The 27,719-nt window shown below is 42.6% G+C and overlaps 1 long non-coding RNA gene across 1 annotated transcript; it reads left to right on the forward strand.

Annotated features, from left to right (window-relative positions):
• The first annotated feature begins 23,415 nt into the window (after window positions 1-23,415).
• LOC122930750 lies at window positions 23,416-25,297 on the forward strand. The gene is made up of 3 exons (XR_006388173.1): window positions 23,416-23,709; window positions 23,894-23,953; window positions 24,931-25,297. It is a non-coding gene; the product is annotated as an uncharacterized LOC122930750 (long non-coding RNA).
• The last annotated feature ends 2,422 nt before the right edge of the window (window positions 25,298-27,719 follow it).

Consider the following 27,719-nt stretch of genomic DNA (forward strand, 5'->3'; position numbering starts at 1 on the left):
GCCACAACATAGCCATAATGGAAAACAACGGAATACCCAGACAGAATGCAAAACAGAAGCCTTCAAAAGGCACTCCGCTAGCTTTCCGTCCCAATAGAAGTCCACGGGAAAGCAGGACTTTGTTTTCCGTCTTGCATAACGGGATTCAGACGTAAAGCAAACAGAATGCCTGTGCAGATGCACTTTAATAAATGCTATAATAATTGCATGACAGCACTAAACATCTGATAAATATCCTTCAGCTAGAAACATTATTGCAATGTATCACATCCTTCAAAAAGTTCCCCTCCTACATAAAAGCTAAGTGATGCCTGGGTGAATTTTCAGAGTGTAGGGGATGAGGTATAAGAGGATCAAACTTTGCAGATTATCTACACGCCAGAATAATTTGTTTAGACACACAAAGAACAGGGGGCTTTGTACTAGGGTCAACTTTCAGGCTGGGATGAAGCGTAGAATGGGAGGAGGAGGGGGAGTGTGCGTGTCGAACTCATACGTGAAGGTTTACACAGTTAAATGGACACAGCTATACAGTTACACTAAGGCCCAGCTACAGGAGGCCTGTATTTGTTGGCTGGGGTTTGACATTTGAATTTCTAAGAACCCAGGTTCACGTAGCGCTGTGCTCTGGTATTCACCATGGGATTTACTATTAATAGGATCTGCCTTTCTATGACAGAGTGCGTTTATTTAACAAAGATCTGTAGCCGCTCACTAATTCCTCGCTGCATAGGCCACATACCTAAAACATAGTCCTCATAGCTTGCACACATTGAATATGATAGCTCAGCGAGTAGATTTATGATCCGGTATTACACGATGTGATACTCTATACGCAGTATGGATTGTACAATTACAAAAGAATAAGATACTTGCCAAATCCCCTTGTCTTGTATGCCTACACGTATGCTGCATATTGTTCACCGTGCAATGTACTGTACAACTGCAAACTATTTTAAGCACGTTACACAGTTAAAGGGGATCTCTGAGGAAAAAAAGTGTAATTTCCCATTGTGGTAATTCATTAGAAAGCAGGAGAGAGGTTTACATGTTCGTTTACAATCCCATTGAAGTGAATGGGTCCACATCCGACCCACAAAAAAATGCTCATGTACACAGCAGTAGTTTTGGTCCGCATCCGATCCTCATTATTTGCGGGTCGGATGCGGACCCATTCACTTTAGTGGGAGCCGCAAAAGATGCGGACAGCACACCGTGTGTTGTCCACATCCGTGTGTCCTCATCCGTGCCCCACAAAAAAATAAACCATGCACTATTTTTGTCCATTTTTCAGACAAGGAGAAGACATTTGTGAAGAAGTATTTAAAAAAACTACAGTTTGTTTGCAAAAAACAAGTCTTCATACAGCCCTGTGGACAGAAAATGTAAAAAAGTTATGGCGATGCAAAGAAAATTTAGATTTTTTTCAAAGGTTTTTATTATTTTAAAAGTAGTAAAACAAAATAAAAACTATGCAAGTTTGATAACACCGTAATTGGCGAGGATGTTATGTCATTTTTTACTGCACTGAACGCCGTAATATAAATACTCCAAAAACCTTGGCGAGTTTGTAGATTTTTTTCAATTTCACCTCAAAAATATTTTTTTCCCGTTTTCCAATGCAAGTTATGGTAAATTAAATTGTGCCATTAAAAAATACGACTTTGAAACATAGCTAAACCACTCCCCCTGTCATCAGGGTAATTAAGTTGGATTACTGAGGAGGAGACTGTTGAGGTAAGAATATCCCTTCCTTGTACATAACGTGCTCTTTATATAATATTGCCTCTAATGAGCTGATGACATTTGCACATAAATATCTAATATTGCCTACTGCAACTTTATATCCTCCTTTCACCAGTTTGTATATCAGTGGATATTATTGCGTAGGCCCAAATTAAAGGGACAAACATGGTGTCAAAGGCAATTATCATTTTTCCTGGTGTGCAGTCATGTAAAAAAAATGCTTGGATTACCCATGGAAATTGTTTATTTGAGAACATACCAATACTTCATCTTCATTCAAATAGTATACTGTATAAAGATAAAGGTGATGTAATTGAACAAAAACAGTAACAAAATAAAGTTTTTTTTTCTGGGCTTTACTAAGTGATGACCTGTTCTCAGTTTAGGCCATCACTAGCTGATTGGCGGGGCGGTCGGAAACCCCCACAACCCAGCCGAACAGCTGTTTGGGTGTAAGCTCCATCAGCAGAAGTCAGCACCAAAACTACCAATGTCCTATGCCAGGCTTGAGCAGAGCGAGTGGACACCGGTAGGAACAGTGATGTGTTCTCCTGCCTGCACATCACTCACTGTGGCCCCACATACACCTCTGACAATAAAACCTACAAAAACCTAACCCTAACCTATAAAAATATACAAATAAATGTCAGCATTGTAAAATGGATAACAAAAATTAAAGGATAACTGTCATATATATTTTTTTTTTGCTAGTTTATTAGAGCTAGGCATGTATACCTGAGTTAGTCCGTCAATGATTGCCAAAAGATCTGTAATTACCTTATAATAACAGCTTTCCTTAATGTCCTCTGTCCCTTTCCACTGCTCCCTTAAAAGACCGTTGCTATGGCTCATCTGCTGTCTCTGGCTAGGAAGACAGAGGGGCGGGTCCTTCACACTGCATGCCTGCATTAGACTTCAGAGTGAGGAGGCGTGTCTCTCAGTAATCCAATCTGATTGGCTGGTAGGAAGCTGCTGGCTACAGCAAGTTTGTTTGTGACCCCAGGGAATGCAGTTTTGGCCTCAGAGAACTGGCAGAGGAACCATCTTGAGAAGATCCTCATAATGTAGGATTCAAAACAGCCGTAACTAAGGGGAAAACTCAAGGAAAACAGTGGTATGGGAAGAAACTGAAGATTGCTTTATGTATAATGCTGCTGCAGCTGTAACATATGCTAAAATTGATTTTTTTTGGATGAAAATATGACAGTTATCCTTTAAGTATACAGTATTTAAAAAATAAAAATAAATCACATTTAGAATAGTTTCTAATAAAACTCTTCAAAAGTTTAGGTACACTTTAAATCCCTTTTTTCAGGCCATGAACAAACAGTAACAAGTTAGCACTTACTTCATTAGTAGATTACATGGAACCATAGCTTTTGGCTGCATCGCAACTATATTTTGGCTGTGGCTCGCCATGAGACAACTGTGCAGCAACCAATATGTTGACTGTCACCCTAAGGCCCCTTGCAGACGAGCGTGTCCAGATTAGGTCCGGATGAGTCCCGGTGCATTGCAGCAAACCCGCGCGAGTAGGTATGCAATTGCAGTCAGTTTTGACAGCGATTGTGTTCTGATGTTCAGTTTTTATCACACGGGGGCAATGTGTTTTGTGAGGAATAGGACCTTTGGTGACGTCACTAAGCTCATCACATGGTCCGTCACATGATCTTTTACCATGGTGATGGATCATGTGACGGACCATGTGATGAACGTAGTGACGTCATCAAAGGTCCTTTTCCTCACAGGTGAAGACAGAAGAGATGCCGGCTGCGTGAACAAGTGGATTAAGGTGAGTTAAATTATTAGTATTTTTTTTTAACCCCTCCATCACTATTGTACTATGCATTCTGTATTCAGAATGCTATTATTTTCACTTATAACCATGTTATAAGGTAAAATAATAATCATCGGGTCTCCATCCTGATCATCACCTAGCAACCGTGCATGAAAATTGCACCGCATCCGCACTTGCTTGCGGATGCTTGCGATTTTCATGCAACCCCATTCATTTCTATGGGGCCTGCGTTACGTGAAAAATGCACAAAGAGGAGCATGCTGCGATTTTCACGCAATGCACAAGTGATGCGTGAAAATCACCGCTCATGTGAACAGCCCCATAGAAATGAATGGGTCCGGATTTAGTGCGGGTGCAATGCGTTCAGCCGCCACTGAAATTTTGACGCTGTGCCTGCACCAAATTCCGCTGCCAAGTTCAGCCTTGTGAACGGGCCCAAAAATGCCTAGGGCAGCATGAACTGTAAATATGGACCTGTTTACAGGTGAAACAAGTTAACATGGTTAACCTATAAAAAATACAGACTGCACTTAAAACCACGACTCACAATGCTTTTTCCGATATGGTTTTATCGGTGTAGTGTGAATTTACGCTTACTGATACATTCAGGGTCATTGTTATATTATTAGGCTACTTTCACACCTGAGGCAGAGTGATCCGGCAAGTGGTTCCGTTGCAGGAACTGGCTGCTGGATCTGGCAATGTGCATGCAAACGGACAGCATTTGTAGATAGATCCGGATCCAAATGCATTGCAAGAACGGATCTGTCTCTCTGGATGTCTTTCGGAGAAACGGATCCGTTATATATGTGTTTCACATTTTTACCGGTCTGCACATGCACAGACCAGAAGGACAGATCCGGCATTCCGGTATTTTTAATGCCAGATCCAGCACTAATACATTTCAATGTAAATTAATGCTGGATCTGGCATTCCGGCAACTGATCCGGAATTTTGGACAGAGATAATACCGCAGCATGCTGCGGTATTTCCTCCATCCAAAACGCTGTTCAGTGACTGAACTGAAGACATCCTGATGCATCCTGAACGGATTTCTCTCCATTCAGAATGCATGGGGATAAAACTGATCAGTTATTTTCTGGTACTGAGCCCCTATGATGGAACTCAGTGTGAAAGTACCTTAAGTTACTTGTTCTAAGCTCACAATAAGCCTTCCTCAAGCACCGTCTGCTACAATGAATACCTCACTTCACTCTGTAAAAGTGGGCTGCCAAGGCCCTGTTGTAGTAAAGCAACCCCAAGTCATAAGATTTCCTCCACAATGTTCTAATTGTCCGCAGAGGTGAAATGCCTTTAGTTTTCAACAAGCATTTCTTGGTACCGTGGCCAAGTAATTCTGTTTTTGCCTTAGTTGTCTATAGCATAGTCTTCCAGAAGTCCTGGGATTATGGGCAAACCCAATCTCTGCAGTATTTGGGTCCCAACTCTCAATCCATGAGCCCCATTGTTACAGGTAGAGGTGGACACATTGTATATGAAAGCTGTGCCCAGTAGGTAAGGGGCCAAATACCACCTTAAAGGCAGCTTCATACTGTTAGAATATATGAAAGGGGCTGAGCTAATACAGTACATTTCATGGCTCACAAATACTCAAGGATTGTTACAAACACATAATGGGGCTTCTCTGTGATGAGATATTAGAGAGCAAGGAACTCATATACTGTTCATCCACATGGGCCCCCCCATTTCTTTCCATTTTATTATGATGGATTTGATGGTGCTCCATGGGATGTTCAAAGTGTGGGATATTTTTTTATAACCCATTCCCCTGATCTGTACTTCTCCACAGCCTTGTCTCTGACTTGTATGGAGCTCCTTGGTCTTCATGTTGATCGCTTAGTGGTGGCTCAGACTCAGTGACCTTCCATAACAGAGGTATTTATACTCACATCATGTGACAGGTCATGTGATATTTTGATTGCACACATGGTGACCTTATTCGACTTTGTGACTTTTTTAGCTAATTGGTTGGACCAGATCTTATTTTAGGGTTTCATAACAAAGAGGGTGAATACAGATGTAGTACAGTTAACACACACGTGCTTAACTAGACGTTTTAACTAAACTAGATTTGTTAAAGGGTTTCTACCACTTGCTTTGCACACATTTCGTTTTCAGACACTAGCGATCCGCTAGTGTCTGATGTACCATACAAGCCAAGTATTATATTCCTCCGTTCCGCCGTTTTGTTTAAAAAAGCACTTTTATATTTATGCAAATGAGCCTCTAGGTGCTATGCGGGCGTCTTTTCAGCACCTAGAGGCTCCGTCTACCTTAATAAACTGCCACCCAGCTCCTCGCTCCAGCACGCCCATCTCCTAGTGAAATCGATCCTCCACCTGCTTCTGGCGTCCGAAATCTCGCGCCTGCGCCGTTCGTCTCTGCATTCGGCGCAGGCGCAGTGGAAATGTCTGAGCAGGGAGCGGTCAGACATTTTCACTGCGCCGAATGCAGAGACGAACGGCGCAGGCGCGAGATTTCGGACGCCAGAAGCAGGGGGAGGATCGATTTCACTAGGAGATGGGCGTGCTGGAGCGAGGAGCTGGGCGGCAGTTTATTAAGGTAGACGGAGCCTCTAGGTGCTGAAAAGACGCCCGCATAGCACCTAGAGGCTCATTTGCATAAATATAAAAGTGCTTTTTTAAACAAAACGGTGGTGTCTGAAAACGAAATGTGTCCACAGCAAGTGGTAGAAACCCTTTAAGCCGACATTTTCAAAGGCTTTTGTTTTGGGATATCATGAATTAAGAAATTTGATTTATGAGTTTGAGTGTTAACTCTGCTACATCCGTACATATACCTTCTCAACTTTTTTAGAGCTTCACAGGAATTGTCACGTCTCAACGTAAGCCGGAAAATAGTTGGTAAAGAGTCATAGAAAAGTGTCTATCCCTGAACCACATTTATGTTCCAGCCTGAGCCTCTGTGATAAATCTGCTGCAGGTCTACACAGCATAAGTTTATCTACAGGTTCAGGGTCCATTCACAAGACCGTATTTCTGGGTCCGCATCTGTGCCGCAATTTTGCAGAGCAGGTGTGGATCCATTCATTTCAACGAAGCCACAAAAGATGCAGACAGTACACTGCGTGCTGTCCGCGTCCTTAGTTCCGTTCCGCGGCCCCGCAAAAAAGCATGTCCTATTCCTATCCGCAATTTGCGGACCGCAAAACACTCTCCGTCGTCTGAATGGACTCTTAGGACCTGGAAATACATGTCTTTTGATCAGGTCATGGCTTTAAACATATAGGGGCACATTTATTAAGACCGGCGTTTTAATAAAGCCCTAAGCTGGTGGTGGTTCCGCCGAAGTTATGTAGAGGTACCCCGCCCACGCCATGCCCTCTTTTTTAGACGTGGCAAGAGTGGGGAGAAGTCGCAGATTGCGGCATTACTAGCTGTTGCGCTGCAATCTGCGCCTGAAATGTGCCTAATATCGGCATATTTCAACTTAATAAATGACCCCCCATTGATTTTTATACTTCAAATTTTTTATTCAATTCAGTCTTTTTATTATTATTACTATGATATTCATTGTGACTTATACAATTATATTAGTACTTCAGAATGAGTACATTTAATTCTAGCATATATGGCACTTGCCTGTCAGCTTCGTGACAGTGTCACTGTAATGCCATTATTCAGTTGTGTTTTATTTGTTTTCATAAATGTCCGGACAGTATCACTCCCCGAAGATCCCAGAGTTCTGTGCTCTGCAGATAAGATGCTGCTTCCTACCATTTCTTCAAGTGACATGTCTGAATCAGCCTGACTATAAATCACAGGAATTCCTGCTTTATAGGATGACACCTGGACAGGCTGAACCTCATGAATTATAAGATAAGCTTCAGAGAATTCTTTTGGGTGTAATTAGGTGTGGGAAATTCCGGTCCTCGGGGGCTGCTTATAGGGTATCAGTGGTAATGGTAATAATGACTTTATTGTAGCAGTATTGTGTGAGGACCACTTTTATGAACCTTTTACAGGTAAATCAAGTACCTTCTAGAAAAAAAAAAAATTCTTCCCCGTTTCAATATTATGTTCCAAAAATGAAAGCTTTAACAAAATATTTAGGTTATACAAAATTATACATTTTTTTCTATATAGAGTCCTCAACATTGAAATTGCAACACCAAGATGGAAAAGTCATAGAATTATGGAAATCACAGGATCGATAAATATGTAAATGATATGCAAATGATAAAAAATGGAAACAAGATATTCCAAACATCTCGATTTATTCAGACTCTAGTATGAGCGCCACACACAGAAATACACACACACTTGCATGCCTTAGCGTGCGATCAGTGAGGGTATTAATGGTTGTCTGAGGAATGTTCTTCAACACTGAATATACTTTGGCATGCAAATCATTAAGATGTGGTGCTGGCAGCTCCCTTAGCAATTGCCGACCAATGACGCCCCAGATGTGCTCGATGGGAGACAAGTCCAGAGACGCTAAAGGCCATCGTAGCAGGTTTAGGCCACGCAGGCTGCTCACATGGCGTTGTCCTGTTGAAAAACGGCTCCTGGGCATAGCACTGGTTACATGACCAAATCAATGTAACACCAAGCTCTTAGTATACCTGAAATTAAGACTAGAGGGGTTCCGCTACCTTGCATTATGCCTCCCACATCATATTATTATGTTGGCTTGAAAGGCCAACATATTGCTATTCGATTATTTCAGCTTATTAAGTGTTCTTGCATGGCAAGACCCTTACTGTTATCTCACATATATATTCTTATTATTATAGCCAAATTTACCACCCTAACTCCTCCCACAGTTTTTACACTACATAGACAGTAATATACCGAAATGTGTGGATTATTCCCGATTGGTGTGCTATTACTTTGTGGAATGTTTCGCTAAATGGTTCACGAAATTGGTCCCATAGGGGCGAAATTGGTCCCATAGGAATGAATGGCGGAATGTTAAAAAGTAGATTGGGAGCTGACAAAAGCTAGAGGACATGATTTCTAAACTGCCACCACTCCCTCATTTTCAAGCCCACCTAAACAAATCTTATATCAAAACGTTCAGCTATCCCTGCTGATAGTTTTCACAATATGACCATTTGTTTGCAACTCACTCCGCCCATTGACATTAATTGAAACTCCACTCTAGCCACCTCAAATTTGAAGTGCAACTTCTAAACTGTGACTGTGCCTTCATTTTTAATATTTCAGAGACATACTATGCATATGTAGGTCTGGGTTCTGTGATTCTCTCAATATAAAGCTCTTCACTATAGGATTTATAATGGTAACCGCCAGTGAAGTGAGCAAGTTGGAGCAGTTTGTTTTTAACCGCTCTTCTCCGCCCTTGCTGTACAGTGAGTTGCCATAGGATCCCAGGTGTGTGAGCAGCGAGCAGAGTGACAAAAGCTAGAGTGTGAGCTGAAAAATCAGGACATGGATTTCTAAACTGCCACCACTTCCTCATTTTCAAGCCCACCTACACAAATCGGCTGCTAATGTTTTTATAAATGTATGTTTTAATGTAACTGTGAAGCACTTTGGGCAACAACATTGCAATTAAATGGGCTATATAAATAAATAAAGGTTGAAATGCATTTCTCACACTATCAAGCTTGCCATGTGCACTTTTTAAATGTGATCAATCAATTGGTTAGTGTAATGTTTACTATCTTTACTAACTCCAAACACTCCACACAGTTACTCTGCCCACTCCATAAAGTTACTCTGCCCAGTCCAACCTTTCCACAGTTATTCCAGCCACTCCACCCAGTTACTCCGCCCACTCCAGTTGTAGACTACTGGTGGAGGCAAGAACACCACACAATTTCCCCAGAAATTGTAGCTTTTCTAGTTATTATGTTGGCTTGAAAAAGCCTGCAACATCCTGTTATTCGATTGTTTCAGCTTATTATTCCGTTTTATTATTCTTCTCCGCCCACCTTTTTCTATACTCTACTCCTCCTACAGTTTTGGGGTTATAAACACCAAACTTTCCACACTTCTTCGACCTATAGTGAGGTAAGTTGCTTGTACTTTAATAAGTGATCCCACCCTCCGCACCCCTGCGGTGGACCACCGAAGACCCCTTTTTTGCCATTAACTTTGACGGGGAGAATTTTCAAATCGCTCCCATCTGCACAGTTTTGAAGCTACACCCCCCAAACTCGGACCACATATTGTTGGTGTCAACCCGAATAAAAGGGTCAATTTTGAGAGGACACCCCAAAGTGGGCAGAGCTAGCAATGGCCAATTAAAATTTAGCTATTTTCGATACGCTACTCCTCCCACAGTTTTAGGAGTACAATTACCAAACTTTGCACACTTGTTCGGCACAAACCCGAATAGGTTGCTTGTGCTTTGTTAACTGATCCTACCATCCGAGCCCCTGGGGCGGCCCCCCGAAGTCCCCACTTTTTGTCATCGACTTTTATTGGAAAACTGTAAACTTTTGCCACTCGTACAGCTTTGAAGTTAAACTCACCAAACTTTAGTCACTTAGTCATGGGATCAACCTAAACATTTCTGTCACATTTTGGGGACTCAAACAACCAATCAGATTTTCCCTATTGACTTTAATGAGAAAATTTTAATTGCTGTCATTCTCACAGTATTTAAGCCAGAATACCCAAACTTGGCACCGTGGGTCACTGGGTGACTAGGGTTAAAATGTATAAAAAGTGGGCGGAGTCTACAATGGTCAATCAAATTTCAGCCATTTGTTTAAATGGGAAAATTTAAAACTGCCGCTGCTCTTAGACTGTTAATGGCAGGGTCCTCAAACTTGGCACAGATGGTCACTGGAGGACTGGGATTAAAATTCTGAAAAGTGGGAGGGGTCAAAAAGAACTAATCAGATTTATTTGATTGATTTAAATGGGAAAAACTAAAAATGCTGCCATTCTCACATTATTGATGTCATGAACCTCAAATATCACAAATGTGGTAATTGGGTGTTTCCACTTTAAAGTTAGAAAAAGTGGGCGGAGACACCAACAACTAATCAAATTTCAATTATTGATTTTCAATAGAAAACTATAAAACTGCTGCCATTTTTACACGTTAAATGCCATAATTCCCAAACCTTAAAGAGTTAGTCACTGGGTGACTGTGGTTCACAATTAGAAAAAAAATGGGCGGGGCAACAGCAGCCAATCAGATTTTAGCAATTGACCTTAATTAAAAGCAGATTAACTGCTGCTATTATCACAGTTTAAATGCCAAGTGTCCCAAACTTAGCACAATTACTCACTGGGTGACTGCGGTCAAAACTTAGGAAAAGTGGGTGGAGCCTAAAACAGCCAATCAGATTTGACCTATTGACTTTCATGTAAAACTTTCAAATACTGCCATTCTCACAGTTTTAAAGCCATAGGCCAATCACATTTCTGCCATTCGTTTTATATGGGAAAATTTCAATTGCCACCACTCTTAGACTGTTAATGGCAGGGTCCTCAAATTTGGCACAGTCAGTCATTGGGTGACTTGGGTTCAAATTTTAATAAACCAGGTTAAACAGACTTAGCTTGTGTAGCATTTTCAAGCCAACATCCTGTGGTTTCTTCAGAAACGACACCATCTAGTTATTATTTATTTTTATTTTTTATTTTAAAGCACCAATAATTTCATGGCGCTGTACATCAAGAGGGGATTACACATACAGTTTTTTCCTGCGTATAGGACTACTTTTTGATACATGAAAATCTTCTCAAAAGTTGGGGGTCGTCTTATACACCGGGTGTCGTCTTATATGCCGGTATACGGCTTGCTGAAAATTACTTCCTAGCTGGACTGGAGAAGCTGTCCTTCTCCAGCTTCAGGGATAGGCGCACTCTAGCTGAGCCACCGTGCGCTGCATCCCGGCCAGCTGCTCCTGAAGCAGCCCCCTCTCCCTGCTCTCAGTGGTTTTTTCATGCCGGCAGTATCACATTGCATACTACCGCTCAGATCGTCTTGAAGACAGGGAGGGCTAGGCAGGCAGGCTTTGTATGCAGTGTGCACAGAAAATACCTGTACATCGCTTGCTGTGATTGGCTGGTTGTTGTATTCTGGGTTGGATTGGCGATTCTGAGGGAAGGCAGGAGGAAGCATGAGCATCTGCACTCTTATCTGTGGTGAAAAAACAGAGTCTATCTGGGGAGCAGATACATGTGGTGGTGAATACAGTACAGCACCAGTATCTCAAAACATGCAATGCAACAGTGCAATCACTGCAAACCAAATAAAGTACAACATTGCATAATAATTGCAAGTGCTATACTAATAATTTAGAGATGCTTGGCAAATCATTTTGTACAAAATTATTTGAGCCAGTCTGCCGCACGTCAAGGCGATCTCTGTAAGACGGGTTCCTAACACTAATTCTACCTGTTATGTGCCATGACGGCTACCATATAATTCAGCGAGTGTAGGTTCCACATGCATGCTGGGCCTGCTTTAATTTCTGTCATTTTTGGTGCCAAAATGGCCTCCATTATATCCAAGGAATGCAGGTGTCAACATGCATGCCGGGCCCACTCCACACCACTCCTGGTGCCAAATGGCCACCAAAGACTGCCGCGAGAGTCCACAAACTATCTCTCTCCTGGTGCCAAATGGCTTCCAGTGAGTGAGGGGGAGCAGGCCAAGCTATATACTCACACTAATTAAAATCAGCCTATGGGGCAGACGAGCTGGTCAGGAGTATACGACTGAGGTGTCAGCCACACCTCCAGTACAAACTGCAAAAAAAAGGGGGTCAATCAGCACATCCCAATGCGCAGGAGCACGTTGCTATGACTGAGAACAAAACTGTAAAACAAAACATGCAATGCAACAGCTCTCTGCAAACCAAATAAAGTACAAAAATATATAATAATTGCTAGTGCTATACTTATAAATTAGAGATGCTTGGCAAATCATTTTGTACAAAATTATTTGAGCCCGTCTGCCGGACATCAAGGCGATCTCTGTAAGAAGGGTTCCTAACATTAGATTCTACCTGTTATGTGCCATGACGGCTACCATACTATTCAGGGAGTGTAGGTTCCACATGCATGCTGGGCCTGCTTTAATTTCTGACTTTTTTTGTTAGGAACCCATCTTACAGAGATCGCCTTGATGTGCGGCAGACGGGCTCAAATAATTTTGTACAAAATGATTTGCCAAGCATCTCTAATTTAGAGGTATAGCACTAGCAATTATTATGCATTTTTGTACTTTATTTAGTTTGCAGAGAGCTGTTGCATTGCATGTTTTGTTTGGGATGTGCTGACTGACCCCCTTTTTCTTAGAGTGGGATTTCTTCCATTGCCACTCAGCAGCCCTGGAAGCTTGTCTGAGTTTTTTGGTCAGGTTGGTGTGCCAGGGTTGTCTGTAGATTTTTCTGGTTTTGTTGTGCGTGAGGTGGCAACAGTGTCCAGAGCTGTACTTATTGTGGTGTTATATAGGGTGGTGGCAGTATCTGGGTGTTGGAGGGAACGAATGGTAGAGAGTGGCAGAATATAGTCAGAGAGCAAGCAAAAGTCAAGATGTTTAAGGTTCCTGCGGGGGTGTGTTAGTGTGCGGACCGGGGGAGCAGCAGAAGAGATCAGTGAAGAGAAGGTGAGTAGGTTGTGGTCGGATAGGGAAAGAGGCGAATTAGAAAGGTTAGATAGGGAGCAGAGGCAGGTAAAGATAAGATACAGAGTGTGACCATCTCTGTGGGTGGGAGCGGAAGACTTCTGTGAGAGGCCGAAGGAGGAAGAGAGTGATAGGAGTTTAGAGGCGGCTGAGTGGCAGGTGTCAATAGGGATGTTGAAATCACCCATGATGATAGTGGGGATGTCAGCAGAAAGAAAGTGTAGGAGCCAGGTGTTAAAGTGGTCAAGAAAGATGGTGGCTCGGTCTGGGGGGCGGTGAATGACATCTACTTAGAGGTTGGAGGGAGAGTAGATATGTGTACTTCAAATGAAGGGAGTGTAATGGAGGGTGGCAGTGGAGTTGGGCTGTAGGAGCAGGTGTCTGATAGGAGAAGACCAACTCCTCCACCATGTTTGCTGCCGGGGCGGGGGGTGTGAGTGAAATGAAATCCGCTATAAGAGAGTGCAGCAGGGGAGGAGGTGTCAGAGGGTGTCAGCCATGTTTCTGTGAGACCAAGAAAGGAAAGTTTTTGAGAGATGAAGAGGTCATGAATGTAGGACAGTTTGTTACAGACATAATGCTCCTGCAAGAGGAACCAAAGGAGCAGGTGTCAGAGGAATGGTTATTAGGTTCAAGGGGTTGCAGAGATTTGTGGGACATTTGTAGTATGAGGTAGAGGTGATAGTGGGGATTTGCGGAGGGGGGCCTGGATTTGGAGAGATATCACCAGCAATAAGGAGAAGCAGAGAAAGTGTTAGTAGGTGAGAATAAGAGAGGGCATGAGGTATCTGTGTGTGTTTGAAAAGAAAGTGTTTTACGTTGCCAAACAGGTTTGTGTAAGCAGTCAGATGAGAAGGTAAGATTGAGGGAGAGATGAATAGTTCCTTGCTGGATGAATGGATTATTATTATTTATTATTAAAGCGCCATTCATTCCATAGCGCTGTACATATGAAAAGGGGTATACATACATAATACAGACAATTGCACTTAGCATGAACAAGACAAGTTACAAACTGGTAGAGAAGGAGAGAGGGTCCTGCCCGTGAGGGCTTACAATCTACATGGTATGGGAGAAGGACACAGTAGGTGAGGGTGAAGTTGGTCATGGCGGTATAGAGGCAGCAGGGTCACTGGTTGTAGGCTTGTCTGAAGAGGTGGGTTTTCAGGTTTCTTTTCAAGGATTCCACTGTAGGTGAGAGTCTGATATGTTGGGTTAGTGAGTTCCAGAGTGTGGGGGATGCACAGGAGAAATTTTGGAGGCGATTGTGGGAAGAGGTGATAAGAGGAAAGGAGAGAAGGCGGTCTTGTGAGGATCGAAGATTGCGTGTGGGGGTGTATCGGGTAGAGGACGGCCTTGTATGTATTTGTTAGTATTCTGAACTGAATTCGCTGGGCAATGGGGAGCCAGTGAAGGTATTGGCAGAGGGGAGAGGCAGAGGAGTAACAGGGTGAGATGTGTATTAGTCGGCCAGCAGAGTTGAAGATAGATTGGAGGGGTGCGAGAGTGCTAGATGTAAGGCCACAAAGGAGAGTGTTGCAGTAGTCTAGGCGGCAGATGATGAGGGCATGTACAAGCATTTTCATAGATTCAAAGTTAAGGAAAGCGCGGATGCGGGAGATGTTTTTGAGTTGGAGGCGGCAGGTAGTGGAAAGGGCTTGGATGTGCGGTTGGAAGGAGAGGGCAGAATCCAAGGTCACTCCAAGGCAGCAGACTTGGGTGACTGGGGAGAGTGTGCAGCCATTGATCGTGATAGATAAGTCTGTTGGGGGGGTTGAGCAAGATGGGGGAAAGATGATGAATTCTGTTTTATTCATGTTAAATTTTAGAAAGCGAGAGGAGAAGAAGGATGATATAGCAGATAGACATTGGGGGATTCTGGATAATAAGATGGTGATGTTTGGACCAGAGAGGTAGATCTGTGTGTAGTCAGCATAAGAGTGATACTGAAAGCCATGGGACTCTATGAGCTGTCCCAGGCCAAAAGGGGAAATAGAGAAGAGCATGGGTCCTAGGGCAGAGCCTTGCGGGACACCAACAGAGAGGGAATGAGACGAGGAGGTGGTGTGAGAGTGGGAGATGCTAAACGTCCGGTCTGTGAGGTATGATGTGATCCAGGAGAGGGCCAGGAGTTTGCAAAAGAAGGGAGTGGTCGACAGTGTCAAAGGCAGAGGACAGGTCAAGGATAAGGAGGACAGAGTAATGTTTTTTGGTTATGGCTGTTAAAAGGTCATTGTTGACTTTGGTAATGGCAGTTTCAGTTGAGTGGTAGGGTCGGAAGCCAGATTGTAGCCGGTCAAAGAGGGAGCAGGAGGAGAGATGAGAGGACAGTTTCGAATGGACATGTTGTTCAAGTAGCTTTGAGGCATACGGAAGAAGTGATATGGGGCGATAAGTTGACAAAGAAGATGAGTTAAGTGAAGGCTTTTTGAGGATGGGTGTAATGTTAGCATGTTTAAAAGCAGAGGGGAAGACACCAGAGGTTAGTGATAGATTGAAGAGATGAGTTAGGGCTGGAATAAACACTGTGGTGAGGTTAGGGATGAGGTGGGATGGGATTAGGTCAAGTGCACAGGTGGTGAGATGTGATCTGGAGAGTAGAGTGGAGAGTTTTTCTTCTGTATTGATAGAGAAGTGCATTTTGGAAGAAGAGGACCGAGCAGTTGTGTAGAGGGTCTGTGCAGACTGTGTACTGAAGCTTTCTCTGATGTTGACTATCTTTTGTTTGAAGTATGTGGCAAAGTCCTGGGGGACAGAGAAGAGGGTATTTCAGGAGGTTTTGGAAAAGTGGGAAGAGTAAGATGAAAAATTGAAACATTGCATTAACCGTTACTGTAATTACCTTTGGTCCAATCCTGGTATAAATCAGTATGTGCACTTAAATAGTTGCACTTGAAAGATGTTGCATTGAAAAGACCAAGGTCTGAAAGACCTAAGGACTTAGATTTATACCACTCAGTGATCTATCAGATGTGACCAAGAGGGGAGGGGGCTACATTTGGCCTAATCAAGGGAGGACTAGATACAGGGGTGAAATAGTCAATGTTAACAAATACTCAATAAATTCAGCAGGGAAAGAGACATTACTAGTTCTATGCAGGCATACCAGGGGATGAGAAAGAAAGATGAGGGGTGTGGACAATATCAGACTCTGGAAAAGTTGGGTGCAGCAGTTATGTTCAATGCAAACATATAGTACCAGGGGATGAGAAGGAAAGATGAGGGGTGTGGGCAATATCAGGCTCTGGAAAAGTTGGGTACAGCAGTTAGGTTCAATGCAGACATACCAGGGTACATTGTGATGTTGCCTATGTGGTCTCTAGACCAACCTTCGGCTATCATTGCATCCGAGACAAAAGCAGGACTCATTACTGAAGGGGATAGACCTCCATTCCTGCCTCCATTGATGTCTTACTGTGCACCATTATAGCCATAGAGAGTGGTGGTGTGAATGGAACACCTGTAGCTGGACGTCTGGTTCGTAGCCCAGAATCGTGCAAACGCCTTCTGATGGTTTGTACAGACACTGTTGGCCGCCCTAGGCTTAGAATGTGATAGACGGGAAGCCGGTCGAATTGTTTTATATGCCTATGTCCCTCGCATGTTTCTGAGTATAATAAAAGCTGGTTTGTGATTAAATCTCATTGCGGTGCTTCACTATCTTTGCCTATCTGGTCTTAATCATTGTAGGACAGGCGAATAGATGTGTAGCAAGAAGCCAGTGATTGGCGTATTGATTAATGTCAACACAAACTGAAGTGGTCTAAGTGGAGCTTCTGGTGAGCAGCGCGGTTTTAACATTGTGAAGATTGGAATGTCCAATTTCACTTGCAGCACAACATGGATCACTATGCGCCATTCTTCTAATCAGATGATTTGTCCTTGCAGAGATTTGCTGCTGTGCACCTCTTGCTATTATTCGAGTTTGCCATTGTTCTTCAACCACCAGGACATGCAGCGTTGAACAGTGCTGACATCTCTTTTCAGGCATGTAGCAATCTGAGTGATGAACCAACACCTATTTTGCATTCGTAACTCGCATATCCATTCATGGTATCGGTGGCTGTTCATATACAGCGCTTTCCAAACCGGTATCAATGTTTTAGGATTTCTCAGGAGTTATGTTTTTACATTGTCCTACATATATGGTTTTATGCTTCATGTATTGTCTGGCATCTTCAATGCTATAATGGACAGCCTCGATTTGTCCTTTTTTTTTATATATTAGCAGTATATGTTTTGTTATATCAGGGGTGTTAGATTTGATACGTGTCAACCCAGGGGTTAATTGGCTTTGTATCTAGCGGTTTTCCTTTTCCTTACCCCATCCCTCCCCTCCACTCCTACCTCCGCTGAACAAACCTATTTAACCACAGGTGTCAGTCCACGTCACTAGGTTATGACTAAGAACTTTTGAGTTTGAAACATGTTAAATTGTGGTGGAGGGTGGTGAAGATTGAAGTATGTACTTTTATACCAATCTACAATAAAGACGACCAACACTGATGGATGCTGGAGAACTTTTGATTCTTTTCTGATTATACAAGGGACGAGTCCGATCCTCTCCGTGCACCGAACGCTTATGGTGAGCTGGATATTTTTCTCTTTTGGATTACTGATGAACCAAGGTCTCTCAGTTCAAGGGTTAGGTTCATTTCTGTTTGTGACAAGCCATAAATGGAACATCAATGAACAGGTGTCATCGCACAATCCCGCATGACTTGATCTAATTTCTGACATTTCAATTTGGTTTTTATGCCCCTCCCACGTGCCACAGATTGAAGCCAGGTGCTTGAAAATGTTGATCATCTGCAGTTCTTAGGCTAGTTTCACATTAGCCCTTAGGATCTAGCAGGCTGAATGCAGAGAGATCCAACAGGCTATTCCCTGCCGGAACAGACTGTCGGATCCTAAGTGCTAGTGTGAAACTAGGCTCAGCAACACCTACTACTTCTCTCAATTTGCTTTACCTTAGGGTTTGTCCTTCTTGGTGCTGCAATTTCAATATTGAGGAGTGTACTTTCTGTAATAACTTGGTTTGCAAAACCTCTGTTTGCTGTCCGTCATTAGGATCCGTCTTTTACTTCCAGTGGATAAGAACTTGTCCTTGTCATATGATGTATAACCGATTGAAGGAGTAAGGTAAGTAAATATAATTTAATTTAGAAAAAATGTATACTACAATAGTACAAAAATACTCAATTTTATTAAGAAAATCACAAAAGACACATGATCAGCACTGGTCACAAATAAGACAATACATACAGGTTACAATACATGTTAAAAACCAAGTGAACCGATGGTGGGCTGCCAATACATATATCTAAGGTAAAGTGCGAGTGCATAATTGTACCCAAAAGGTCATAAGTAGTGGACATGTAGTATCCAAAAGCTGTAGCTATTAGACACCACAAATATCCACATGTATATATGTGTCAAAATTTGCCACAAGCCGGTGTAAATGTATACACCAAAAGTTATCAAGATTAGGGCAATACCAAAAATCACAATTGTATTTGACACATGATGGAAACTATTGTATATACTGACCAATTGATTCAATTGTATCGTGCAGCAATACCACCGGTCCACTCCCCAACGCACGTTTCGCGTACAGCTTTTTCAAGGGGTATTGGTTGGCAAAGAGGAGGGTCATCCATAAATAGGTCAGGTGGATACATTTGATTGGTTGTTGGACTAGTGTTTAATTGCATTTGGGGCTCACCTGGGTATTATCACATGGCGGACTTTGCTGGAGCCTGGCCCCTCAGCCGCATGCCACCACATCCGGTGACGCCGCGCCGGTCCAGAGGAAGGCAGTCACACACATCCTGTGCGACACGCGTCACTCTGGAGCGGCCGGCGGCACACGAATGCGGCGCATGCGCAGATCACCAAACATCCCTATTCCGCCATATTAGATAAGGGCACATGACATACCATACAGATATATCAGAAAATCAGATTGTTTTACATGAAATAATGACATCTTATCATATATACACCATAATAGGCACAGTTGTTACTATAACAGGCACAGTTGTTATCCTGAGGCATGAACACATATATACTGACAATCCACATCCAATATTTGTCAGTCTATCAATGTGTATATACACGTGCACAGAACCTCATCTCAATTCAACTTCAATGTATATGCATATATATATATATATGTTTGTCAGGCGACAATACCCGAAGTGCACTTGCACTAAACAGATATTGTACATCTGACCACAATAGTCATACACATCGAGTAACATTTAGTTCGATATGTTATACTATGGTGGTGACGCATGCGCAGGAGAGGGCAAGGACCAGGCCTTTGCCAAATGCTGTGAAAAACAAGTGATGAGAAATTATTATATATGAAGACAAAAAAAATTTTTTAAGCTAATTGTCATAATAATTAGTTTTACAATATACTAAGGCCATAATTTGACCAAAACAATGTTGTCACTCGGACTGAAGTGGGGGGCCTTAAACTACAAATTAGGAGGATATTAGGCATTATTATTCCTATCGACCTCTTTTTCTGACATACATAATTAGCCATGGTAGGAGTAAGTAGTAATAAGGTCTCCCAAATCAGAAGCCTCATAGTGCAAAGTGAAGTGCTGAAAAAGAGAATTGTTAAATGTATAAGACAAGAAACAAAATAAAGTGAATGAATACCAATATAAGTTACGTCAATTCTACATATTAATAGTAACTAAAGTGTCACCATTACATATAATTGGCTATATGCCGTGAATCAAAATTATATATAAGTATCCCAAATTGTTCAAACATAAGGAAAGAACAAATGAGGATATGCCCTGCCAAGCCGTGAGTATTTCGCATACACCCCTATCCAAGCACCAATCACCTGTACACCGATATAGCCGATGTTCAGACTGATCACATCCCCAGTCACACTAAAGGTATCATGCGGCCAATTCTCACACCCCGAGCCTCTATATGCATAGAAAAATCACCCATCCTATCCAGCACCCATTGATGAGTGCCCTACAATCATCGCCATACACATAAACAAAAAGAAACCTGGACAGATCACGGAGATTCAAGGAGGAGGCATCACAAGAAAGATGCAAAAGGCACCTTGTCATTCAACCCATATGGCACCTGGGTTTGCAGTTTAATTATCCATTTACTTTCCACTTGTTCAAGTCGTCTGAAGAGATCGCCTCCTCGAGATCCTAGATTTACCCTATCGATGCCACGAACCCTCAGGTCCTGCCATCGATTATTGTGTTTCAACCGAAAGTGTCGTGCAACTGGTTTGAGTTTCAATATTCGTTCCCTATCATCAGCTGGCACCTTTGACGCCATCCGAATATCACTCTGATGTTCCTGAAGGCGTATACGCAATTCACGTGTCGTCATGCCTATGTAGATTAACCCACATGGACATGTTGCGTAATAGATGACGCCACAGGTGCTACAGTTGATAAAGTGCACAATTTTGTATACATCTTTACCAGATGAATCACTAAATGACACACTTTTTACCATAGCCTTACAGATGCTACAATGTCCGCACGGTGTCGAGCCCCACTTTGGTCCCCTAGACTGAAACAGGAATTCCTGGTTGTTAGGTGGGACATAATGGCTGGATACCAGAATGTCACTAAGATTCCTGCTGCGTCTAGAGACCAGAGTGGGGGCCGAGGTAAGTACCGAATTTAGGACATGATCACTTTGTAATACAGGCCAATATTTTACAAACGTTTTTCTGATGTTATTCCATTGTGGACTGTAATCCGTGATCATACAGACTGGTCGAGCCTCATCCACTGCTGCATTATGGACTTTTTTAGGCTTTGTTGTGAGGAGGGTCTGTCGTGATGTATTGACAGCTCGCTGGTACCCCCGTTCAATAACCACAGGGTGGTATCCTCTTTGTACAAAACGTTGTCGAAGCTGAGTTGATTCCTTTTCAAAGTCCTCTGTTGTAGTGCATAATCTTTTGGCTCTTAGAAACTGACCAATCGGTATAGATCGTTTTTGATGTTGTGGATGAAAGGACGATGCGTGTAACAAAGCGTTTACAGCAGTATCCTTGCGATGAATTGCCGTCGATAGAGTGCCATCCGTGGTCGTCTTGATGTTGATATCCAAAAATGTCATTTGACTTTGGGAGATGGTTTGGGTCAGTCTTATATTCCAATCATTCGCGTTAAGTTGTACCAAAAATAAATCAAGTGCCGTCATGGATCCCTGCCAAACAAACAAAATATCATCTATAAAGCGGATCCAGGATATAACCTGTCCATCCGCCCCATCCATGATCTGTTGTACGTATTCACGTTCCCAAAGACCCAAAAATAGGTTAGCGTATGAGGGCGCACAAGTCGCCCCCATCGCCACACCTCGTAATTGGAGATAGTGTCGGTCTTTGAAAAGGAAATGATTATGTGTGAGTACAAAATCCAACAGAACTAGTATGAACTCCACCAGTTCCGGCGATAGATTCCTTGTCCGCAAAAAGAAACTGGCAATTAGCTTAAAATTTTTTTTGTCTTCATATATAATAATTTCTCATCACTTGTTTTTCACAGCATTTGGCATAGGCCTGGTCCTTGCCCTCTCCTGCGCATGCGTCACCACCATAGTATAACATATCGAACTAAATGTTACTCGATGTGTATGACTATTGTGGTCAGATGTACAATATCTGTTTAGTGCAAGTGCACTTCGGGTATTGTCGCCTGACAAACATATATATATATATGCATATACATTAAAGTTGAATTGAGATGAGGTTCTGTGCACGTGTATATACACATTGATAGACTGACAAATATTGGATGTGGATTGTCAGTATATATGTGTTCATGCCTCAGGATAACAACTGTGCCTGTTATAGTAACAACTGTGCCTATTATGGTGTATATATGATAAGATGTCATTATTTCATGTAAAACAATCTGATTTTCTGATATATCTGTATGGTATGTCATGTGCCCTTATCTAATATGGCGGAATAGGGATGTTTGGTGATCTGCGCATGCGCCGCATTCGTGTGCCGCCGGCCGCTCCAGAGTGACGCGTGTCGCACAGGATGTGTGTGACTGCCTTCCTCTGGACCGGCGCGGCGTCACCGGATGTGGTGGCATGCGGCTGAGGGGCCAGGCTCCAGCAAAGTCCGCCATGTGATAATACCCAGGTGAGCCCCAAATGCAATTAAACACTAGTCCAACAACCAATCAAATGTATCCACCTGACCTATTTATGGATGACCCTCCTCTTTGCCAACCAATACCCCTTGAAAAAGCTGTACGCGAAACGTGCGTTGGGGAGTGGACCGGTGGTATTGCTGCACGATACAATTGAATCAATTGGTCAGTATATACAATAGTTTCCATCATGTGTCAAATACAATTGTGATTTTTGGTATTGCCCTAATCTTGATAACTTTTGGTGTATACATTTACACCGGCTTGTGGCAAATTTTGACACATATATACATGTGGATATTTGTGGTGTCTAATAGCTACAGCTTTTGGATACTACATGTCCACTACTTATGACCTTTTGGGTACAATTATGCACTCGCACTTTACCTTAGATATATGTATTGGCAGCCCACCATCGGTTCACTTGGTTTTTAACATGTATTGTAACCTGTATGTATTGTCTTATTTGTGACCAGTGCTGATCATGTGTCTTTTGTGATTTTCTTAATAAAATTGAGTATTTTTGTACTATTGTAGTATATATTTTTTCTAAATTAAATTATATTTACTTACCTTACTCCTTCAATCGGTTATATATATTCTAATTAGGGGTAAGCCCGCAATCTTGTTAGGGCTATATATAGGTTTTTCATATTTATCTGTGTTACAGATTTGCCCTACGTAATGGATTTACGTTCTAAAGAGACGGAATGGCTGGCACAGGTCACAAGGATTTTCAAGGAGGAGAGCATTCCCAACCCTAATTCCATACAACCCGATGTATCTGAGACACAGAAACTTCTCAAGAATTTATACCGCAGTAGAACCAAAACATGGTGGAACAAAGCTGCGCTTGAACAGTACCTGACCAGAGATCTGGCACCTAGGGGCCTTCGAGTTCAGGTATGCCCTTCATTCCCATTGGGAGATGACATCTTAAAACAGAGATGGGAAGATGCCTGCAAACTATGCTCACGTACATTCATTGAGCTATTAATTGGATATGAAAAGAAACAATTGGAGGATATAGAGAAGTCAATTGCACCACTACAGGATAAGTTGCGACTGATAGGTAGCCCGGAAATGATGGCACGATTTGAACAAGATCTAAACAACGATCAAGCCCGATGGGAAAAAGAAATTCAAGAACAAAAGGCAAAGAAATTTCAGCGTGATATTGCAGACTACCAAAATGAAAGAATATTTCGGTGGCATTATAAACGCAATACCGATCGCTCTGCCTCAAGCTCGGTGACATCTATACGGAGCAATCACTCACAACGTGCTGAGGGTTCAACAGTAGTGGGACAGACGATGATGACATCAAAAACTCCAATCAAACGAAAATACAACAATCTGGATGACTCCAAAAATGGGGAACTAAAGGTAATTAACCTTTCGGATATAACCTTTTCTGATCCCCAACTGGAACTGCTGTCTTTTGGACTATCCTTTAGTCCTGTGTCTGTATATGACAACTTCACTGCAATCAAGGATACGTTCCTGTTTGCAAGGAAGTTGGTCTACAGAAAACACTTTTCTAAAACGTGTTCAAATGATATCTTTACAGCCCCGGAGGAATTGGAGGCGCTTCGAACACTAGAGGAACTACTGATGGAGCAGGAAGGAGGTGAGTCGAAATTTCCGCCCTTCACTCGTGGCCGGTCTGTCACATTTCCACCCTTGTCTCTGAGTCCGGCAATTGAAACGTTTGTAAAAATGGTGGTGAAGGACCTATTTATCCTTCCCACGAAACGTTCATATGACAACTTAAATCAATCTCAGAGAGTGGCTTTAAAACAATTAAAAGCAATGAAGAAGGTGGTATTTAAGCCGGCGGACAAGGGTGGAAATGTGGTAGTCTGGCCTATCGAGATGTATGAGGCGGAGGCCCATCGTCAATTACGTGACACCGCCTGCTACCGCAGATTGACCTCTAATCCTACCAATGACTATCAAATGCAGATACAGGCCGTTCTGCTGACAGCGGTGGAGTCATCAATCATTAACAGGACTGTATACAATGGCTTGGTGGTGAAGCATCCAATAACCCCCACACTGTATCTACTACCGAAGGTGCATAAATCTTCAACGAGACCTCCGGGTAGACCGATAGTGTCGGGGTGTGGTGGGCTTAGCGAACCCATTTGTCGTTTTTTGGATTTCTACCTCAAGCCATGTGTCCAATGTCTTCCATCTTATGTACGTGACTCCACCGATGTGTTGAAGCGGTTGGAGAATGTCCATATGGAAGATGATATGTACCTCGTGACATGCGATGTAGAATCGCTGTATACCTGTATCCAGCATGAACTTGGCTTGAAGGCCTCCAGTTTCTTTTTGCGGACAAGGAATCTATCGCCGGAACTGGTGGAGTTCATACTAGTTCTGTTGGATTTTGTACTCACACATAATCATTTCCTTTTCAAAGACCGACACTATCTCCAATTACGAGGTGTGGCGATGGGGGCGACTTGTGCGCCCTCATACGCTAACCTATTTTTGGGTCTTTGGGAACGTGAATACGTACAACAGATCATGGATGGGGCGGATGGACAGGTTATATCCTGGATCCGCTTTATAGATGATATTTTGTTTGTTTGGCAGGGATCCAGGACGGCACTTGATTTATTTTTGGTACAACTTAACGCGAATGATTGGAATATAAGACTGACCCAAACCATCTCCCAAAGTCAAATGACATTTTTGGATATCAACATCAAGACGACCACGGATGGCACTCTATCGACGGCAATTCATCGCAAGGATACTGCTGTAAACGCTTTGTTACACGCATCGTCCTTTCATCCACAACATCAAAAACGATCTATACCGATTGGTCAGTTTCTAAGAGCCAAAAGATTATGCACTACAACAGAGGACTTTGAAAAGGAATCAACTCAGCTTCGACAACGTTTTGTACAAAGAGGATACCACCCTGTGGTTATTGAACGGGGGTACCAGCGAGCTGTCAATACATCACGACAGACCCTCCTCACAACAAAGCCTAAAAAAGTCCATAATGCAGCGGTGGATGAGGCTCGACCAGTCTGTATGATCACGGATTACAGTCCACAATGGAATAACATCAGAAAAACGTTTGTAAAATATTGGCCTGTATTACAAAGTGATCATGTCCTAAATTCGGTACTTACCTCGGCCCCCACTCTGGTCTCTAGACGCAGCAGGAATCTTAGTGACATTCTGGTATCCAGCCATTATGTCCCACCTAACAACCAGGAATTCCTGTTTCAGTCTAGGGGACCAAAGTGGGGCTCGACACCGTGCGGACATTGTAGCATCTGTAAGGCTATGGTAAAAAGTGTGTCATTTAGTGATTCATCTGGTAAAGATGTATACAAAATTGTGCACTTTATCAACTGTAGCACCTGTGGCGTCATCTATTACGCAACATGTCCATGTGGGTTAATCTACATAGGCATGACGACACGTGAATTGCGTATACGCCTTCAGGAACATCAGAGTGATATTCGGATGGCGTCAAAGGTGCCAGCTGATGATAGGGAACGAATATTGAAACTCAAACCAGTTGCACGACACTTTCGGTTGAAACACAATAATCGATGGCAGGACCTGAGGGTTCGTGGCATCGATAGGGTAAATCTAGGATCTCGAGGAGGCGATCTCTTCAGACGACTTGAACAAGTGGAAAGTAAATGGATAATTAAACTGCAAACCCAGGTGCCATATGGGTTGAATGACAAGGTGCCTTTTGCATCTTTCTTGTGATGCCTCCTCCTTGAATCTCCGTGATCTGTCCAGGTTTCTTTTTGTTTATGTGTATGGCGATGATTGTAGGGCACTCATCAATGGGTGCTGGATAGGATGGGTGATTTTTCTATGCATATAGAGGCTCGGGGTGTGAGAATTGGCCGCATGATACCTTTAGTGTGACTGGGGATGTGATCAGTCTGAACATCGGCTATATCGGTGTACAGGTGATTGGTGCTTGGATAGGGGTGTATGCGAAATACTCACGGCTTGGCAGGGCATATCCTCATTTGTTCTTTCCTTATGTTTGAACAATTTGGGATACTTATATATAATTTTGATTCACGGCATATAGCCAATTATATGTAATGGTGACACTTTAGTTACTATTAACATGTAGAATTGACGTAACTTATATTGGTATTCATTCACTTTATTTTGTTTCTTGTCTTATACATTTAACAATTCTCTTTTTCAGCACTTCACTTTGCACTATGAGGCTTCTGATTTGGGAGACCTTATTACTACTTACTCCTACCATGGCTAATTATGTATGTCAGAAAAAGAGGTCGATAGGAATAATAACGCCTAATATCCTCCTAATTTGTAGTTTAAGGCCCCCCACTTCAGTCCGAGTGACAACATTGTTTTGGTCAAATTATGGCCTTAGTATATTGTAAAACTAATTATTATGACAATTAGCTTGTAATTTTTTGTCTTCATATATAATAATTTCTCATCACTTGTTTTTCACAGCATTTGGCATAGGCCTGGTCCTTGCCCTCTCCTGCGCATGCGTCACCACCATAGTATAACATATCGAACTAAATGTTACTCGATGTGTATGACTATTGTGGTCAGATGTACAATATCTGTTTAGTGCAAGTGCACTTCGGGTATTGTCGCCTGACAAACATATATATATATATATATGCATATACATTGAAGTTGAATTGAGATGAGGTTCTGTGCACGTGTATATACACATTGATAGACTGACAAATATTGGATGTGGATTGTCAGTATATATGTGTTCATGCCTCAGGATAACAACTGTGCCTGTTATAGTAACAACTGTGCCTATTATGGTGTATATATGATAAGATGTCATTATTTCATGTAAAACAATCTGATTTTCTGATATATCTGTATGGTATGTCATGTGCCCTTATCTAATATGGCGGAATAGGGATGTTTGGTGATCTGCGCATGCGCCGCAGTTCGTGTGCCGCCGGCCGCTCCAGAGTGACGCGTGTCGCACAGGATGTGTGTGACTGCCTTCCTCTGGACCGGCGCGGCGTCACCGGATGTGGTGGCATGCGGCTGAGGGGCCAGGCTCCAGCAAAGTCCGCCATGTGATAATACCCAGGTGAGCCCCAAATGCAATTAAACACTAGTCCAACAACCAATCAAATGTATCCACCTGACCTATTTATGGATGACCCTCCTCTTTGCCAACCAATACCCCTTGAAAAAGCTGTACGCGAAACGTGCGTTGGGGAGTGGACCGGTGGTATTGCTGCACGATACAATTGAATCAATTGGTCAGTATATACAATAGTTTCCATCATGTGTCAAATACAATTGTGATTTTTGGTATTGCCCTAATCTTGATAACTTTTGGTGTATACATTTACACCGGCTTGTGGCAAATTTTGACACAT

This window comes from Bufo gargarizans, chromosome 3, assembly GCF_014858855.1.
Source record: "Bufo gargarizans isolate SCDJY-AF-19 chromosome 3, ASM1485885v1, whole genome shotgun sequence".
NCBI lineage: Eukaryota > Metazoa > Chordata > Amphibia > Anura > Bufonidae > Bufo > Bufo gargarizans.